The sequence below is a fragment of the Anolis sagrei genome, chromosome 1 (assembly GCF_037176765.1).
Source record: "Anolis sagrei isolate rAnoSag1 chromosome 1, rAnoSag1.mat, whole genome shotgun sequence".
Lineage (NCBI taxonomy): Eukaryota > Metazoa > Chordata > Lepidosauria > Squamata > Dactyloidae > Anolis > Anolis sagrei.
In genome coordinates, this window is record NC_090021.1 from 159,833,168 (window position 1) to 159,851,652 (window position 18,485).

General features: G+C 41.7%; 1 pseudogene; it reads left to right on the forward strand.

Annotated features, from left to right (window-relative positions):
* Positions 1 to 129: 129 nt before the first annotated feature.
* Positions 130 to 2,345, forward strand: LOC137095857 (protein YIPF4-like; annotated as a pseudogene).
* Positions 2,346 to 18,485: the final 16,140 nt, after the last annotated feature.

The window sequence follows — 18,485 nt, forward strand, 5'->3', positions numbered from 1 at the left end:
TGGGTCCTTTGTTGAGTTGGAGGAGTATTTGTGTATTATGTTCTTACATGTCTTTTTGTTTCTCTTAGACCAACAACAGATATCGTGATCGAAGATCTCGAATGAAGAACCCCTGGGACAGCTGGCTCCATGGTCTGTCCATCGCTCCCCACCCAGGACTCATTGGACTCCTCTGGAACGGGGTCCTCACTCCTTGTCTCCCGGCTTGGCTGCAGCGCTGGTACCATACAGAAATGTTACAGCAACAGAGCTGTTTTATATTGTGAGTGATTTCTATAGTTTCTTTATTTTTTAATTGAAAAATGTAAACAGTAGTATAATACTTATGTTCCTTACCCAAGAGTCATGTAAATGTTTCCATCCCAACAGGCTTAACTCCAAAGATGCTGCTGAGAACTTGTGAAAAAAAGCTTGCATTACCTGATATGAGTCTTGTTTTCTTTCTAGGAGAGAAAAAAGAAGGAAGGACAGTAGATCTGAGCGGTTCAATAGCATCTCCAGATGTGAAACTCCAACTTGGAGGAGGAAGTGGTGAATTTGGTAACGAATCTACAGCAACTACATTCTGAGACAGAGAGGATATGGCTGGCTTTTGGAAGTAGAAGATGATGACCCTGAAGATAATAACCCTCTCTTGGAGGAGTTAGACATTGATCTGAAGGACATCTACTACAAAATTCAGTGTGTCTTGGTGCCTATGCCTTCCTTTGGATTTAATAGACTAGTAAGAGATAATCCTGACTTTTGGGGTCCTCCAGCAGTTGTCCTGTTCTTCTCAATGATCTCGTTATATGGACACTTCAAGGTGGATTATAACTATTTGGACATTTCAAGGTGGACTACATGGACACTTCAAGGTGGATTATAACTATTTGGATATTCGGTTCCTTGACCATCTTCCTACCGGCCAGAGTTCTTGGAGGAGAGGTCGCTTACAGTCGGGTTCTTGGAGTGATTGGATATTTTTTACTCCCTCTTATTGTAATAGCACCTGTGCTTCTGGTGGTCGGATCATTTGAAGTTGTTTCTACTCTAACAAAACTTTTGGGAGTCTTTTGGGCTGCGGACAGTGCTGCTTCCTTATTAGTTGGAGAAGAATTCAAAACGATGAAGCCCCTCTTGTTTTACCCCATCTTTCTATTGTACATTTATTTTTTGTCCTTGTATACTGGAGTGTGATCAGCTTTATTGGAACTGGGCAGGAAAAAATGTCTTGCTCACCATGAAGACTGATGAAAAGTCACGTGATGGAAAAATTAAAACAAAACAAAGAGACTGTGTCTGATCTGAAGGACATATACTACAAAATTCGGTGTGTCTTGATGCCTATGCCTTCCTTTGGATTTAATAGACTAGTAAGAGATAATCCTGACTTTTGGGTTCCTCCAGCAGTTGTCCTGTTCTTCTCAATGATCTCATTATATGGACACTTCAAGGTGGATTATAACTATTTGGACACGTCAAGGTGAACTATATGGACACTTCAAGGTGCATTATAACTATTTGGACACTTCAAGGTGAACTATATGGATACTTCAAGGTGGATTATAACTATTTGGACACTTCAAGGTGGACTATATGGACACTTCAAGGTGCATTATAACTATTTGGACACTTCAAGGTGGATTATATGGACACTTCAAGGTGGATTATAACTATTTGGACACTTCAAGGTGGACTATATGGACACTTCAAGGTGGATTATAACTATTTGGATATTCGGTTCCTTGACCATCTTCCTACCGGCCAGAGTTCTTGGAGGAGAGGTCGCTTACAGTCGGGTTCTTGGAGTGATTGGATTTTTTTTACTCCCTCTTATTGTAATAGCACCTGTGCTTCTGGTGGTCGGATCATTTGAAGTTGTTTCTACTCTGACAAAACTTTTGGGAGTCTTTTGGGCTGCGGACAGTGCTGCTTCCTTATTAGTTGGAGAAGAATTTAAAACGAAGAAGCCCCTCTTGTTTTACCCCATCTTTCTATTGTACATTTATTTTTTGTCTTTGTATACTGGAGTGTGATCAGCTTTATTGGAATTGGGCAGGAAAAAATGTCTTGCTCACCATGAAGACTGATGAAAAGTCACCTGATGGGAAAAAAAAACCCCAAAGAGACTGTGTCATATCTGACTAGGATGCCTTTGGTGGTAATCTATGTATATCTGTGTATCATATTTAAGCAGTTTTACTTACATTAAACATTTATAACAGAGTTTAGGTTTAAGATTTATCAGATTTTTATTGAACGTTGTGTATTTATACTTTGAAACTGCAGAACTGGAAGAGTTTGTTTCCTGTGCCAAAAGCACTAGGGCTAAGTGATAGGATAAACTGAAGTGGAATTATAGTTACTGGTAGTTTTACTTACATTAAAGATTTATAACAGAGTTTAGGTTTAAGATTTGTTAGATTTTTATTGAACCAAAGATGTGAACATTGTGTATTTATAAATGATAAGATAAACTGAAGTGGAATTATAGTTACTGGTAATAGTTCAAAAGTCGGTTTCTTGCATTCAACATAGCAGGTTCTATAGATGTATTTCTGAACTGGTCCTGATGGTTCAGTCTGGTAATCCAGACATGGCATTTAACGTGGAGCCTTCAACACTCTCAATTTGGATGCTGAGTTATAAATTCTGAATTTTAAAAATGTTTTATGTTTACATGTAGGTTTATGATATTTAATTGTTAAGGGATTGACGGAGAGTGGAATAATTAGATGATGTAAATATCTGAATCAACTGTATAGGTGCCGTAGGAAAACTCTCATGCAATGTTGATTTTGAATCTCTTCAAAGGGTAACTTTTTACATTATAGTAATGGTAATAAGAGAGAAATAATAATAATAATAATATTTTATTTATTTTTAAATAAAACATTTAAAAATAGTTTGATGCTCCTGTCTTTTGTTTGTTGAATTTGTGCCAGGTGGTGCAAGGATTCATAGCACAGCGTTTCTCAACCTGGGGGTCGGGATGAGGGGGTTTCAGAGGGGTCGCCAGAGAGCATCAGGAAACACATATTCCTATAAAGATATTCTGAAGAAAGAACTAAAGGAAATTAAACTGAAAATGCAAGAAGAATTAAATAAGGAATTTCCTAACATAACCTGGTTCCAACACCTTCAGATTAAAGATCACTTCCAAAAAGATAGCAAATCAGGTTTTGAAGAAGGCAAAAGATCTTTGAAAGCTCTTCATCTAACACCTGGGTGACTCGTTTCCCTCCTCTACCACTCCTACTACCAGTTGCAGCATTGCCAACAGACTCTACTACAACAACATGTGTATATTGTGAACCGCTCTGAGCCTTCGGGGAGTGGCGATATATAAAAATTATTAATAAATAAACAAACAAACAAATAAATAATATCCTGGAGTCATCCTTAAAGGTCAAGAAATACCTATTCCCAGCAACTGGTGTCACTCTCATAGACCCAGAAACATTACTATGAATAAGCTCTGTCACCATCACACAACTTTTTGGGAGGCGTGTGTGTGCTTGTCTTTTCGCTTCTCTTCAATGTGTGGATTCTTTATCACAACAAGTTTGCAAATCTGTGTCAATTGAGCAGCTTCAAACTAAGTTTGCTGTGTTTGGCCAGGAAATTCTGAATCAATTATGAAGAATGAGCAGGTGTATTATCGTGATGGAGCTGTCAATGGCTTGCTGCCCACAAGTCTGACTGTTTGCTTTTCACAGTGTTATGAAAGTGATACAGAACCCCTTGGTAGTACTCCTTGGTGATGGTTGTGCAGTGTAGTGCGTATGCGTGATGAGCCACATCACTGGAGTCAAAGAAGATAGTCAGCATGACTTTGGCATTGCTGTGGACCTGCTGTGCTTTTTTTGCCTCGGGGATGTTGGATGCTTCCATTGTGATGACTGCAGCTTGGTTCGGGGTCATACCCATAAACCCAGAACTCATCACCAGTCATCACTGTGTTGAGCAAGTTGGGATTACTGATCATAGTCTGCAGCATTAAAATCTATTGCTTTTTCAACTGTAACATGCTGATGACAACGTCATCTGTGCGCATTCAGAAGAAGATCTACAAGCCACTCTAAACGCCTTTGCAGAAGCATACGAGAAGCTCGGCCTGTCATTGAACATCGAGAAAACCAAGGTGCTATTCTAGCAGACACCAGCCAACCCCTCTCCAATGCCAGTGATAGAGCTTAATGGTGTAACATTAGAAAATGTTGACCATTTCCGCTACCCTGGCAGCCACCTCTCCACCAAAGTCAACATCGACACCGAAATACAACACCGCCTGAGCTCTGCAAGTGAAGCATTTTTCCGAATGAAGCAGAGAGTGTTTGAGGACCGGGATATCCGTAGGGATACCAAGGTGCTTGTCTATAAAGCTATTGTCCTCCCAACCCTGCTATATGCCTGTCTACAGACGTCACATGCAACTCCTGGAACGATTCCATCAGCGCTGCCTCCGGAAAATCCTGCAAATCTCTTGGGAAGACAAGCGGACAAACGTCAGTGTGCTGGAAGAAGCAAAGACCACCAGCATTGAAGTGATGGTCCTCCACTGTCAAGCCAACCCTGACCGAGACTGTCTTCCACCTGGAAACCAATGCCCTCACTACGGGAGAAGATGCAGATCAAGAATAGGGCTCCACAGTCACCTGCAGATCCACCGCCAGGACTCCGATCTTGGAGGACCATCATCCTCGGACAATGAGGGATCGCCTAAATAAGTAAGTAAGTCTATGATTCTAGTGCCACTGTCTTTCCCAAGCTCACAACTAACAGGCTGTTTATATACAATCAATCAAAAGAACCAAGTGGTAAAGCCTTTAGTGAAGGGAATCCATTTTGGGCTACAAATCTAGGACTGCCTGTACAAAGGTTCCCCTCAACAACACACTATCTTGAATAGTTGGCATACCCTTCTTCTGCGGTTAGTAAGGATTTCTGTCAGTTTGAATAGGTTGTGGAAGGACACATTTTGCTGCCTGAATGGCTTATACAGGCAGCGCTCAAGTTAGAAACAAGATAGGTTCTGTAGGTTTGTTCTTAAGTTGAATTTGTATGTAAGTCAGAACAGGTACATTTTTAAGTGTAATTCCAGCCAAAAGTGTGTGTGTGTGTGTTTGTAGAGAGAGAGAGTGGTAGAAAGAAAACGAGCATAGGGAAGCGTTAACAACCCTATGATGTTTGTTTTGCTGTCTGTGACTCTATTCAGAAGTTTTCACATCACTTTCCGTCCCTGTAATAATTGTTGTTATTATTGTGATATTTCGCCTGCATCTATGGCAAGCATCCTCAGAGGTTGTGAGGTCAGACCTCACAACCTCTGAGGATGCTTGCCATAGATGCAGGCGAAACGTCAGGAGAAATGCCTCTAGAACATGGCTCTATAGCCCGAAAAAACCCACAAGAACCTAGTGATTCCAGCCATGAAAGCCTTCGACAATACATTGTTATTATTGCTTGCATTGTTGTATTTGGGCTTGGCCTCATGTAAGCCGCACCAAGTCCCTTGCGGAGATGGTAGCGGGGTACAAATAAAGTGTTGTTGTTGTTGTTGTTGTTGTTGTTGTATTCACACCTTTTATGTATGTTTGACTTCTGTGTGAGTTTACCTTTCATTTTATACATCACTTTGAGTTCCACAATTTGTTTGTTTTTTTTGGCGGGGGGGGGGGGGGGAGAAGGAAGGAAAGAAAGAATGCAAAGATGGTGGCAATGTTGACATTTGTCTCCTTTGATAGAAATTGGTTTGTTTGTATTTTTAGATTGGACATTTTTTTCCTCCCAAATGCCCTGTAAACCTTGCTAAAGTGGATATTCTTAAGAAGGTTCCTTTCAGTGAGACCAAAACATATTTTCAATCCATCCTTTCTAGCAAGTAGTGCTCCAACCCTGGTGTCTTGGCCCCTTATTTCTAAAACTTAAGAACAGGCTGCTTTCCCTTTGTTCACTAATGACACAGTTACAAATACACTGATAGCATGAGACAGGTGGAATAATATGCGCTTCAGTTAAGGTAATCTCCTTGCTTAATAATGCATAACCCACTTCTAGAAGGCTTTTAAGTACTTTCTCCCTCTCTCGGTTTTTCAAAAAATGATCTGCATCTTCTCATAAGTACCCAGTGCTTGACTGATACTTTCATTTAAAAATAAATCAATTAGTAAAAATAGGAAGGAGTTATCATGGTGATGTATAATTTCTATAGCACCCTTCTCTTTCTGAAAGGTTTTTGAGTGTGTATCTGTGTTCCATACTTCCTGCTTGCTTTGCCTCATAAATTGCTTTCTGTATGGTGTGTGTGTGTGTCTTTGTCTGTGTGGAGGGGACATTTAGTGTTTAAGCTGGAGAAACCAGATGCAGAAGTCTTCTATCTTCCCCAACTGTCCCTATTTGGCAGGGATAGTTCCTATTAAGTCGCTTCTGGTGTGAGAGAATTGGCCGTCTGCAAGGACGTTGCCCAGGGGACGCCTGGATGATTTGATGTTTTTATCATCCTTGTGGGAGGCTTCTCTCATGTTCCCGCATGAGGAGCTGGAGCTGATAGAGGGAGCTCATCTGCCTCTCCCTGGATTTGAACCTGCGACCTGACGGTCTTCAGTCCTGCCGGCACAGGGATTTAACCCACTATTAATAATAATAATAATAATAATAATAATAATAATAATAATGAAAATCTGTCACAATATGAGGGTTTAAAGATCGAACTGCAAAGACTCTGGCACAAGCCAGTCAAGGTGGTCTCAGTGGTGATCGGCACACTGGGTGCAGTGCCTAAAGAGCCTGGCCTGCACTTAAACACAATCGGCGCTGACAACATTACCATCTGCCAGCTGCAGAAGGTCACCTTACTGGGATCTGCACACATCATTCGCCGATACATCACACAGTCCGAGACACTTGGGAAGTGTCTGACGTGTGATGCAATACAACAGCCAGCAGAGTGTCTGCTGTGGACTCATCTTGTTGTGTTAAGAAGGAGGAGGAGGAGGAGGAGGAGGAGGAGGAGGAGGAGAAGGAGAAGGAGAAGGAGAAGGAGAAGGAGAAGGAGAAGGAGGAGGAGGAGGAGGAGGAGGAGGAGGAGAAAGAGGAGGAGGAGAAGAAGACAATGACAAAGAGAGAATACCGTAAAAACACAATCCAAACTGGCGAAAGAAGGTCCTCCATGGACAGTTCCTGCCAAAAATTGAGAGCCAAATTGAAAGAAAAAACATGGCTGTGGCTCACAAATAGGACTTTGAAAAAGGAGACGGAAAGTCTGATTCTGGCAGCTCAAGAACAAGCCAATAGAACAAATGCCATCAAAGCCAGAACTGAAAAGTGAATGGCAGATCCCAAGGGTAGACTCTGCAAGGAAGCAGATGAAAAAATAGATCATATCCTCAGCTGCTGCAAGAAGATCGCTCAGGAAGAGTACAAGCAGAGGCATAACACCGTTGCTCAGATGATTCATTGGAACCTGTGCCACAAATACCATCTGCTGCCACAGAGAACTGGTGGGATCACAAGCCAGAAAACATTACAGAGAATGAACACGGCAAACTCCTCTAGGACTTCCGAATTCAGACAGACAGAGTTTTTGAGCACAGCACTCCTGACCTCACAATCGTGTTAAAAAAGAAAGTATGGATCGTCGATGTCACAATCCCAGGTGACAGCATGATTGCAGAGAAACAACTGGAAAAGCTGACACGATATAAGGATTTAAAGATCAAATTGCAAAGACTCTGGCACAAACCAGTAAAGGTGGTCCCAGTGGTGATCGGCAAACTGGGTGCAGTGCCTAAAGACCTTGGCCTGCACTTAAACACAATTGGCACTGACAAAATTACCATCTGCCAGCTGCAAAAGGCCAACTTACTGGGATTTGCACGCATTATTCGCTGATACATCACACAGTCCTAGACACTTAGGAAGTGTCCGACGTGTGATCCAATTCAACAGTCAGTAGAGTGTCAGCTGTGGACTTATCTTGTGTTTCAAATAATAATAATAATACCTTTATTTCTAGACTGCCCTATCTCCCCAAAGGGACTCAGGGCAGTTTCCAGCATACAACGCAAACATTCAATGCCGAAAAGGAAAAACATACAAACAAGTTACATAAAAACAGATCACATCAAGCAAGATAGAGACACTGGGTTATTGTAGGTTTTTTCGGGCTATAGGGCTATGGTCTAGAGGCATTCTCTCCTGACGTTTCGCCTGCATCTATGGCAAGCATCCTCAGAGGTATGCTTGCCATAGATGCAGGCGAAACGTCAGGAGAGAATGCCTCTAGACCATGGCCATATAGCCCGAAAAAACCTACAACAACCCAGTGATTCTGGCCATGAAAGCCTTTGACAATACAAGATGGAGACAGCCTAACTTTAAACTTAATAATGAACAAAAGAACCCAAGATAAAAACTTAAACAACCCATACAACCATAAACATATAGCATAAATGTATCACTAGATAAACGCATCTAGAAAGTAATAAATAAAAGCTTATAGAGAGATGAGGTGATTTGCAGCAACCAACAGGCTGAAGTCAACTCCAGTATCTAGGCAAGATTTAACATATCTAGGCAATACATTATTTCCTTGTTAGGGGACGGACATATCTAGATAATACGCAAGTTTTGTTGCAGAGATTAATTAAGCCACCACATTAAAAAAACAACAAATAGCTTTCTTGATTGGAGCTTCTTTTCATGCTTATTTATCACAATATGTATATTTTGGCCTGCATCACATCTTTTCTTGTTGAGAGAAGGACTGGTGGGTTTTTTTTATTGTTGCATAAGTTTGAATTATTTATTGAATTGAGGCTTACAGCCCTACAATTATATTTTATTTAAGACATTCTTAACCTAGTGGGATGGGTCGTTTTCTGTATTTTGCGATGGGGGAGGGTATGCGTGTGCTCAAATACATCATCCAGACCAGCCAGCAGAAAAAGAGGAGTGGTATAAAGGAGAAGGCTTTTGTGACCTCTGATTCCCTGGTTGAATATGAGACTAACCTTCTGGGCCAACAAGAGCCTGCATTTGGCACCTCAAAGGGGAAAGGGACATACATACTGCACTTCTAGAGTATTTTGTGTCCTCTCTTTGTAACTGCTGGAGTTACACTCAAAAATGCACCTGTTCCAACTTACATACAAATGCAACTTAAGAACAAAACTACGGAACCTGTCTTGTTCTTAACTTGGGGACTGTCTGTAGATGTGTTCTTGGGCCACAGTGGTCCACGCTCTTGTTACATCCCGAATAGACTACTGCAACGCGCTCTATGTGGGGTTGCCCTTGAAGACTGTTCGGAAACTTCAACTAGTCCAACGAGCAGCCAGACTGCTCACCGGAGCGACATACAGGGAGCATACCATCCCCCTGTTGTGCCAGCTCCACTGGCTGCCAGTTCAGTTCCAAGCACAATTCAAGGTGCTGGTTTTGACCTACAAAACCCTGTACGGTTCTGGTCCAGTGTACTGGTCCAGAGAGATATTGAAAAGCTGGAATGTGTCCAGAGGAGGGCGACTAAAATGATCAAGGGTCTGGAGAACAAGCCCTATGAGGAGCGGCTTAGGGAACTGGGCATGTTTAGCCTGAAGAAGAGAAGGCTGAGAGGAGATATGATAGCCATGTATAAATATGTGAGAGGAAGCCACAGGGAGGAGGGAACAAGCTTGTTTTCTGCTTCCTTGGAGACTAGGACGCGGAACAATGGCTTCAAACTACAAGAGAGGAGATTCCATCTGAACATCAGGAAGAACTTCCTGACTGTGAGAGCCGTTCAGCAGTGGAACTCTCTGCCCCGGAGTGTGGTGGAGGCTCCTTCTTTGGAAGCTTTTAAGCAGAGGCTGGATGGCCATTTGTCAGGGGTGATTTGAATGCAATATTCCTGCTTCTTGGCAGGGGGTTGGACTGGATGGCCCATGAGGTCTCTTCCAACTCTTTGATTCTATGATTCTATGATTCTATCTGTCCAAACGTATCTCCCTCTACATATCACCCCGGAGTCTGAGATCGTCTGGGGAGGCCCTGCTCTCGACCCCACCACTGTCACAAGTGAGGCTGGTGGGGACGAGGAGCAGGGCTTTCTCAGTGGTGGCCCCCCACCTGTGGAACTCACTCCTGGGGAAAATCAGGGCATCATCATCCCTCCTCTCCTTCAGGAGGAGGGTGAAGATGTGGTTATGGGACCAGGCCTTTGGGCAATCTGGCAATTAAATAAGACATCCAGGCGAGTAAGACCAATGAGACTGTTGAAGTGGAACTGTAAACTAGAACTATGAAGTAGCGAAGGCTGACCTTGTAAGCGGAGGAATTGAGTTTGTATTGGGTTTGTATTGGTTTTATTGATTTTATTGTTTTTATTGGTATAATGCATGAACTGTTGTTGAATTGATGTAATTCTGTGTTTTGATTGTTCTGTACTGCAGGCATCAATTGTGCCTTTGCTCCTGTAAGCTGCCCTGAGTCCCCTTCAGGGTGAGAAGGGCGGGGTAAAAGAACCCCTAATAAATAAATAAATAAATAAATAGTTTTTTAACATAAAATTTTGTACCAGAGATAAAAACTGCATGAAACAACAGGGATAGGATCTTTCAACAGGGAGAAAAAAGCAACCAGCAGATTGTTGATTCAAAACTAATATTACGCACATGTGAAATGAAAGGACCAGGTTAGATAAACTTTGTCCAAATAAACAAAAAAAATAAGTAAACCCTGTATGTTCTGTCGCGCGCTGGGCACACATCACAAAAACAGCACACCCATCCCTCCACAGTCCCACCACCGCACAGCCCCCAATGTTGAGCAAGTCTCTAGTCTTCTTCTTTGCAAGTCTCTAGTCTTCTCTACCAAAGAGTGCTGGTGCCTCACCTAACTATAAATCCCAGGATCCTGTAGTATGGAACCATAGCAGTTAGTGGTGAGAAACAGAATTAACTCTATAATGTAAATGTACTCTTTGTCATGTTATTCTCCCTCAAAGCAGCATTACAACACTAGAGCCACAAGGGTGACAAATGTGTGAACTGTATGATGTGTGACCTGAAATATTGTGCTTTGGCAGGGGTACAGCTAGAACATATAATTACCTCTCCACAAAAGTTTGCTCCAGGCACAGTCAGCCCATTGTATGCTAATCAAGGTGGTCAGTTGAAACATTCACACCTAGCTCCAGCAGACAAGAATTCTTTGTCCCACCCTGGTCATTCCACAGATATATAAACCCTTTTTCCTAGTTCCAACAGACCTCACTACCTCTGAGGATGCTTGCCATAGATGCAGGTGAAACGTCAGGAGAAAATGCCTCTAGAACATGGCAATACAGCCTGAAAAAACCTACAACAACCCAGTAATTCCGGCCATGAAAGCCTTCGACAATACATTCTTGATGTCGTTTTTGTAACTTGGGGGAAAGTGTCCACCTCTGCCTTATCAGGTTTCTCCTTTCAGCTATTGTTTATCATGTGTGTTGCTTCCTCTTTTTCTGCTGCTTAATACCGTATATTCTCGAGTATAAGCCGACCTAAATATAAGCCGAAGCACCTAATTTTTCCACAAAAAAACTGGGAAAACATATTGACTCGAGTATAAGCCAAAGGTGGGAAATGCAGCACCTACTGGTAAATTCCAAAATAAAAATAGATTCCAATAAAATTACATTAATTGAGGCATCAGTAGGTTAAATGTTTCTGAATATTTACATCAAACTGTAATTTAAGATATGACTGTCCAACTCTGATTAAACCATGATACCAACCTTTTTCAGTGTAAATACAAGGGGTATTTTTTAAGTAAGGTCCATTTGAACATAAGTACACAGTGAAAATTTATTTCAAAAAAGTAAATTTATTTTCAGAAAGTACATACTTCACTCTATTTTTTGACATAGTTGCCAAGTTTGTTCAAACACTTATCATACCTCTGAACCAATTTTAAAATACCCTCTTCACGAATCCTCGCTTCAACTGAAGCCACCAAATCGTCTGTAAACAAAGAAGGGCGATCGGAGTGGTCCTCATCATGGACGTTGTCACGGCCATCTTTGAATTGTCGTACCCACTTACGCACTTTGCTTTCACTCATAACAGTATCACCGTACACTTCACAAATCTGTCGATGAATTTCTGCAGCAGGCAGGTTCCTTGCTGACAAAAACCGTATCACTGAGCGAACCTCACATACGTCGGGATTGTTGATAGTCTTAAACATTTTTAAAGCACAGAACAGAACCGTACAGGTTAGCTACAGAGCGGAAACTGAGCACAGTTGTTCCCGAGGCATGCCGGTACACGACGCACGCGCACGTTGCGGTATGCGCGCGAACTACTAGTGTCTACAACAAAACGGACCTTACTTAAAAAATACGCACATCCTTCCAATAATAATAGAGTAAAATAATAAATGTATTAACAACAATAACAATAGATTAAAATAATAAATGCAATAATAGAGTATAATAATAATAATAATAATAATAATAATAATAATAATAGAAAGAAATAATAAATAATCTTGACTTGAGTATAAGCCGAATGGGACTTTTTCAGCCTAAAAAAAGGGCTGAAAAACTAGGCTTATACTCGAGTATATACAGTAATTACTTTAGACTTCCCAGGAAGGTAAAGACAGAATAAAAACAGACACACACATAAAGGCAGGGAAATGGTTTCAAATAACTGAAGAAATAATGTAGGAGAGACATGGCAAAAGAGAAAACATTTGTGTGTGCATATGCTAGCAAATTGCTTGTAAATATTTTAGATATCTCCCTGTGAATTGAGAAGAGATTTAGGGAGAAACAGATAGCATGACAGGAAATGTCAGTGGATTTTTCAAGCTTCTGAATTGTTAATGGTTCAGATAGTCTTTGATTAATTCTAGCTTCCTCACTATCTTGGAACCGGATGTTAGTGGAAGACATATGTCTCAGATGTATCTGTTCACTCAAAAAGTCACAGTGAATGAAGCTACTATTCAACATTACAAGTACCCAATTGGCAACCAATACGATTTAATGGCAGCTGATGACTCCAATGTCAGAGAAATTGTGATTACACTCCGGGTTATATTCCAGATTTTCTAAGAGTTCTCCTAGGTGCTGAACCCTATTCTGAGTACGTTTGGCACCCTGACTTGTAAAAAAACACACAATGTAACACATTTTTTGTTCTTGGGATAGTAATGACATTTCTTAATTGGTTCTATCACAAAAAAATGGAAAAAGTTTATTAAACCACAAAAACTTTGTTTTTTGCGGGACATCCTGCAGCACAACAAGTTAAACATGAACCAACAATGTGATGTGATGGCAAAAAAAAAAAAAAGAAAAAAGGAAAAAAAGCTAATGGGATTTTGGCCTGCATCAATAGGAGTCTAGTGTCTACATCCAGGGAAGTCATGCTACCCCTCTATTCTGCCTTGGGCAGACCACACCTGAAAATATTGTGTCCAATTCTGGGCACCCCAATTGAAGACAGATATTGACAAGCTGGGATGTGTTCAGAGGAGGTTGACTAAAATGATCAAGGGTCTGAAGAACAAGGCCTATGAGGAGCAGCTTAAGGAGCTGGGCATGTTTAGCCTGAAGAAGAGAAGGCTGAGAGGAGATATGATAGCTATGTATAAATACGTGAGAGGAAGTCATAGGGAGCAAGCTTGTTTTCTGCTTCCCTGGAGACTAGGATGCGGAACAATGGCTTCAAACTACAAGAGAGGAGATTCCATCTGAACATGAGGAAGAACTTCCTGACTGAGAGAGCTTTTACAGCAGTGGAACTCTCTGCCCCAGAGTTGGAGACTCCTTCTTTGGAAGCTTTTAAACAGAGACTGGATGGCCATCTGTCAGGGTTGCTTTGAATGCAATATTCCTGCTTCTTGGCAGGGGGTTGGACTGGATGGCCCACGAGGTGTCTTCCAACTCTTTGATTCTATGATTCTATGATTCTATGATTCTAGTCTCCAGGGTCTTTGCTTTTGCCTTCCTCTGAGATTGAGAATGTATGACTTGCTCAAGGTCACCCAACCTTGGTTTCCAGAGTTGTAGTCCAACGTTCAAACACGATACTGTGTTACCTCAAAGACGTTGTATTTTATGTGTATTTTAAAGAGGATTGAATGTGAAATTCTCCCTATTGTTGCATGCAATCTGTTACTGCTTTTAAACGCAAAGTTACTGGTGTATGACGGAAGCAGCAGTTGCTTGCTTCAGACTGCTTGGAAATTAATCCAGCTTGCAACATGACTGACCTAATGTTTGGCTACAACAAAAAGAAAAGACATACTATAGTATTTAGCAAGCACATTACTAAATAATCTAAGTGGCATGTGTTAGACGAGAAGGATGTGAAATCCTTTACTGATAACATTTCCAAAATGAGAGGTCTCAAAGTTGGGAGACAACATCATGTACGCTCAGATTTTGTCCAGCAGGCAGGAAATAGCTGAAAATTACATAGTGGTAGAATAAATCTTAAATTAATGACCGTGAAGTGATTGAGATCAGCAAGCCAAGACAATGAACTTCAAAAGGTTTCAAGACCAAATGAAAGAATGAAGCCTTTAACCATGACCAAAATTATAAAAGGATGGCCTCGACCAGAAAAAAGTGTGTTGTAATTCTTGAAAACCTCATGTTTCTTTTGTGACTTGCATTGGGTTTGATTTCCCATTTGTTTTCAATTTACATTTAAATGCAAACATGACCAAGTCCACTTTTATGCTTAGTTTTGTGAGCAAGAGAAAACTGAAAGAGGTTCGTGTACTTAGAAGGGGAAAATTGAAAGTTAGAAATACTGGTGAATGGTACGGGATGGAAAAGTGTCTTGGACTGAAAGACAAATCTTTCGCCCAATCTGGGGAACAAGAAATTGAAACAAGAAATACAAGGATATTGTTGGCTTTGATAAATAAACATGATGAACACCAATAAAAATGCTCCTCTCAGAAAACCTATGTAGGGAGATCTTGTAGCACCCCAGAGACTCGATGAGAAAACGAATTTGGTTGCATCAACTTATGTAAATGAAGGGTGGATCTACATAGTACAAGTAGTGTAGTTTGGTACCATGTCAATTGTCATGTGTAATGAATCCTTTACCATAGCTAGCTGGCAAAAGCCTAAGGAAGTGGGCCTGGCAAAGCCATGGCATCCATTTTAGGAAAGGGAGACAGTGTTGCAACCCAGAGCAGGAAACTGGACCCTCAGACAACAATCCACCACACTTGACTTCAGGAAAACAATCCTTTTTATTTGATGAAAGATGAATACAAAATAGAGGAAATATGCAGAGGTAAAAAGTCACAGTAAAAATCAGCAACAAGAAATGTCCATAAACAAGATCATAAAACTCACAGCAAAACTGCTGAATCCTGGAACCTGTTAGCAATCCACTAACCGTACTTGGAACAACTAGAAAACCTCCGAGGAACAAGGCCACTTGAATCAGGAGACCTGCAAAAGCTTGCACATGAATCTGGAACGATTCCTGGTCTGAAGCTGCATTCAGGCCAGACATACTTAAGGCCGACAAATCTATTGCGAGACACGCCTGAAGTTTTTGTTTGGATTTCTCTCAATCTAGCTGACCTACATAAACTTTGTGCTTCTCCCTGGCTCTGCCAAATTTGCCCCCGCCTATCCTCATTAGGCAGACCAGGTGTCAGATTCTCTGGAGAAATAAGGCTGGGAAGAAAAGGGAGTGAGACGTCTCCGCTCGGCTTGGAATGAATGTTCTCATGGGAATTTTGACTGTAGGATTTTCACTACTCAAACCATCATCATCTAAATTGGCCTCAGAATTCACATTGACATCTACATTGGCATCAGGAAATACAATCAGAGAATCAGGTTCAGGTTCACACACAGGCTGAACCCCAACAGACAGGGAGAAGCCATCTTAGGTTAGGTTTGCATTAAGGGAGCGTGTTCTAGTCTTGGAGGGAAAATCAGGAGGCTAGGATTGGTTAGAAAGATGGGGGTGGAGGCTAAATGATCTAAAGGAAAAAGTGTCTTTTAAACTGAGGTTTGAGGGCCCAGTTTGTGAGTTGAAAGTTGGGAAAGGGTAGAGAGAAGCGTGGGTGTTAGTGAGAGCAGTATGGGTTTTGAAGAAGACTTTTGGGTCAGTCTTTTGTGTAGTATTCAGAACAGTTATTGAGTAAATAGCTGGAAAACTGTGTGGAGCAGCACTCCGTTAGTGGTCTGTTCATTTCCTAAGGAAGTCTAGTTCAGGGTTTTTGGCTAGATTCCTAAGGGGGATTTTTGGGAGTTACTTTCAGAAATTCATTTCCTGAAGTAATTTTCTGTGGTGGAACTTTTATGACTTGTAACCCAGAAGTTTTTAAGATCTTTACTCAAACGCAACCACAAGCTTTTTATGCCAGTATTCTACTGAAACCATTAAGCATTTGTACCTGAATATTTCAAGCCTGATCAATAAACATTCTTGTTATTTTTATCAACTTATACCAGCCTCAGTGTGAATACCTTTGTGGACAAAGCATTATTCAAGTCAGCTTATAATATAAGATAACTATAGTGACACAGAATCATAGAATCATAGAATCAAAGAGTTGGAAGAGACCTCATGGGCCATCCAGTCCAACCCCCTGCCACAAATATGATATCATAGCCATCACTGAAACCTGGTGGGATGACTCCTATCGCTGGAATGTAGATATCGAGGGGTATAACCTCTTTCACAGAAACCGAACAAAGGGGAGAGGAGGCGGAGTAGCCTTATATGTCAAAAACTCTTATGCTGCAGAAGAAATTCAAGACAGCAATCTGGGAAACCAGCTTGAAATCATCTGGATAAGAATCAAGGGAACTGGGACTCAAAAAGATGTCGTTGTAGGCGTCTACTACAGACCCCCAAGCCAGGAGGAAGATCTTGATGAAGTCTTCTGCCAACAGTTGACCAAACAGGCACAGAAAAGAGATGTAGTAGTCATGGGCGATTTCAACTATCCCGATATTTGCTGGAAAACAAACTCGGCCAAGAGTACAAGGTCCAACAAATTCCTCGCTTGCCTTGCAGACAATTTCATGGTCCAGAAGGTAGAAGAGGCAACAAGGGGATTGGCTACTCTTGATCTCATCCTAACAAATGCGGAGGACCTGATCGATGCGGTCGAAGTGGTAGGATCCTTAGGGGCAAGTGACCATGTGCTCCTTCAATTTGAGGTACAAAGGAAGGCCGAAACTAAGACAAGTCAAACCCGCATTTTGGACTTTAGGAGAGCTGATTTCCAAAAAATGAAGGAAACGCTGAGCAGCATTCCGTGGACACAGATACTAAAAGACAAGGGAGCTACGGATGGATGGGAACTTCTCAAGAGTGAAATACTCAAGGCGCAATTGCAAACCGTGCCAACAAAGAGAAAAAATAGGACAAGTGCAAAGAAGCCAGAATGGATGTCCAAAGAACTTCTAACTGTGCTAAGACACAAAAGAGACATGCACAAGAAGTGGAAAAAGGGAGAAATCACCAAAGAAGAATTCAAACAAATGGCCAACACCTGTAGGGAAAAGGTCCGCAAAGCTAAAGCAAAAAACGAGCTCAGACTTGCCAGGGACATTAAAAACAATAAAAAGGGCTTCTATTCTTATGTCAGTAGAAAAAGGAAAAACAAGGAGGCGATAGGACCTCTTCGAGGAGAAGATGGGGCAATGCTGACAGGGGATAGGGAAAAGGCAGAACTACTTAATGCCTTCTTTGCCTCGGTCTTCTCACAAAAAGAGAGTCTTCAACCTCAGCAAGATGGAGTGGATGAGGGATTGGAGGACATCCAACCCCAAATTGGGAAAGAAGTCGTCCAGGAATACCTGGCCGCTCTTAATGAGTTCAAGTCCCCAGGACCAGATCAACTACACCCAAGAGTATTGAAGGAACTAGCGGAAGTCATTTCGGAACCATTGGCAATCATCTTTGAGAGTTCTTGGAGAACGGGAGAAGTTCCAGCAGATTGGAGGAGGGCCAATGTGGTCCCAATCTTCAAGAAGGGAAAAAAGGACGACCCAAACAACTACCGTCCGGTCAGCCTCACGTCGATACCGGGCAAGATTCTGGAAAAGATTGTTAAGGAAGTGGTCTGCAAACACTTAGAAACAAATGCAGTCATCGCTAATAGTCAACATGGATTTATCAAAAACAAGTCATGCCAGACTAATCTGATCTCTTTCTTCGATAGAGCTACAAGCTGGGTAGATGCGGGGAATGCCGTGGATGTAGCGTACCTGGATTTCAGTAAGGCCTTCGACAAGGTCCCCCATGACCTTCTGGCAAGGAAACTAGTCCAATGTGGGCTAGGCAAAACTACGGTGAGGTGGATCTGTAATTGGTTAAGTGGACGAACACAGAGAGTGCTCACTAATGCTTCCTCTTCATCTTGGAAAGAAGTGACGAGCGGAGTGCCGCAGGGTTCCGTCCTGGGCCCGGTCCTGTTCAACATCTTTATTAATGACTTAGATGAAGGGCTAGAAGGCATGATCATCAAGTTTG